The following is a 2,500-nucleotide window of genomic DNA, read 5'->3' as shown; positions in this document are numbered from 1 at the left end:
CAGGGACAAGAACACCTGTCCAACTCCGGTGGAGGACGAGAACGAAGAGGAGGAGTCCTCACCTCTCGGAGCCGTGGCTGGGACCTCTCCAGTGCCATCGACTCCGGTCTCACGATCCCGTGACGATCTCCCAGCAGAGAGCACTCCTGTGGTGAAGATCCCGGACAAGAATACATCATGTCCGTGTTGCGGTAATGTGACCGGTAAACTGTCGGGTTTAATTGAACATCTGAAAAGGGCGCATGGGAAGAAAAAGATCTTATTCCAATGCGCTCGGTGTGGGAGAACTGATGTAAAACACCATAGTATTGCTTGTCATTTTCCTAAATGTAAGGGGCCTGTGGAAGCCTCTCCCGAGAGGAGTTGGAAGTGTGAGGTCTGTGAGAAAACATTTGAAACAAAAATCGGCCTGGGGCAGCATAAGCGCTTGGTCCATCCAGTCACAAGAAATCTTGAGCGGATTACCGCCGCTCGCCCTAAGACAGGTACAAATATGAGAGGGGCGCATCGTCGGTGCTGGACCGAGGATGAGGTTGAACTATTGAGAAAGCTGGATAAACAATATGAGGGGCAGAAAAACATCAACAAGTTGATTGCGGAGCATATTCCGACCAAGACAACGAAACAGATAAGTGACAAAAGACGGGACCTTCATAAGAGCCCGGTGAAGAAGGGAAAAGATCAAGGTCAGAAGAAACACCTAGAACTGGAAGGGGAACACCTCGCGGAAGGGGAACATCTCGTGTGCGTTGGATCGGAGACGGAGGGGGGTCTGAAGTCCCGTTACCGAAAGATAGTCTCTGAGTGGGTAACATCTGGAAAATTGTCCATTCTCCATGGAATGTTTGAGCAGGTGATCGAAGGAGAAGAAGATCCAGCAATAGTTGCTGATAAGGCAATGAAAGACTGTTTCGCGTGCCTTGCCTCTAAGTCCCTTGAGTTGAAAGCCAGCCAGGGTCGACCGCGTCAGGTGGCCCAAACCGCTCGACCTTCGGAACCACCGAAGGGGTGGATGAAGAAGAGAGCTGTGAAACGGGGGCAGTTCCTACGGTTCCAGCGGCTGTTCTACCTGGATAGGGGGAAACTGGCCGGTATTATTCTGGATGACGTGGAATCCCTGAAGTGTGGTATCCCACAAGACGAGATACACAACGTGTTCAAGTCGAGATGGGAGTCACCGGGAACATTCAAGGGCCTGGGAGCGTTCAGATCCAAGGGGCTGGCGGACAACTCGGCATTCGAGGCCATGATCACGGCAAAAGAAATCTCTAAAAACATCCAAGAGATGAATAAGAACAGTGCGCCAGGACCAGACAGACTAAGTCTGCGGGATATCATTAAGATAGACCCCCATTTTCTCCAGTTAATGGAAGTATTCAATCTATGGCTGGTGACTGGCATCGTACCGGACGTGGTGAAAGAATGTCGGACTGTGTTAATATCGAAATCATCTCTGCCGGAGCGCCAAATGGACATCAATAACTGGCGACCGATTACCATCGGATCGATTATCTTGAGGCTGTTCTCAAGGATCCTGACGGCAAGACTGGCAAAGGCATGCCCCATTAACCCACGACAAAAGGGCTTTATTAGATCAGCGGGATGTGCGGAGAACTTGAAACTGTTACAACTATTGATTAAGGATGCAAAAAAGGAACATCGACCCTTGGGCGTTGTCTTCATTGACCTGGCTAAAGCATTCGACACAGTGAGTCACCATCATCTTATTGCAGTGCTTAAACAAAAGGGTGTGGACCATCACATTATCACCCTGATTACGAACATGTATCAAAACACTAGAACTCGCATTGCCATGAAGAATGAACAATCGGATCCCATCGGGATTCAAATTGGTGTTAAGCAAGGCGATCCGATGTCACCTCTATTGTTTAACTTATCTGTGGACCCCCTATTGTGTAAGCTAGAGGAAGAAGGGAGTGGCTACCATCATGACTCTAAGGGTGTAACATCTATGGCTTTTGCAGACGATCTGGTGCTGTTAAGTGGGTCATGGGAAGGAATGCAAAGTAATATTAAAATCCTCGAGGCCTTTTGTGAACTGACCGGCCTCAGGACGCAGGGGGAGAAATGCCATGGCTTTTACATACAACCTACTAAGGACTCGTATACGATCAACGATTGTCCTCCATGGCAAATTAACGGCACCCCATTAAATATGATCGAACCTGGTAGTTCGGAGAAGTACTTGGGCCTGAGAATAGACCCATGGACTGGAATATCGAAACCCGAGCTACTCGTGAAAATAAGAGATTGGCTACAACGGATTGGAGAAGCCCCACTGAAACCGTTTCAGAAAGTTGACATCTTGAAGGGATATACTATCCCGCGACTGATCTACTTAGCAGACCAAGCTGACGTAAAAGCAACGTACCTAGAAGAACTTGACCTGACGATTCGAACTACGGTCAAGGAGTGGTTACATCTACCTCCTAGTACCTGCGATGCCATCCTGTATTCCAGCACACGCGATGGAGGATTA

The 2,500-nt window shown here is 48.7% G+C and overlaps 1 pseudogene; it reads left to right on the top strand.

Annotated features, from left to right (window-relative positions):
* Window positions 1-2,500, top strand: part of LOC138684382 (28S ribosomal RNA) — an 8,615-nt pseudogene that overhangs the window by 3,508 nt on the left and 2,607 nt on the right.

This window comes from Haliaeetus albicilla, unplaced genomic scaffold, assembly GCF_947461875.1.
Source record: "Haliaeetus albicilla unplaced genomic scaffold, bHalAlb1.1 scaffold_57, whole genome shotgun sequence".
Taxonomy (NCBI): Eukaryota; Metazoa; Chordata; class Aves; order Accipitriformes; family Accipitridae; genus Haliaeetus; species Haliaeetus albicilla.
Note: the sequence above shows the minus strand (reverse complement) of the source record. Positions and strands in the feature narration are given on the sequence as shown.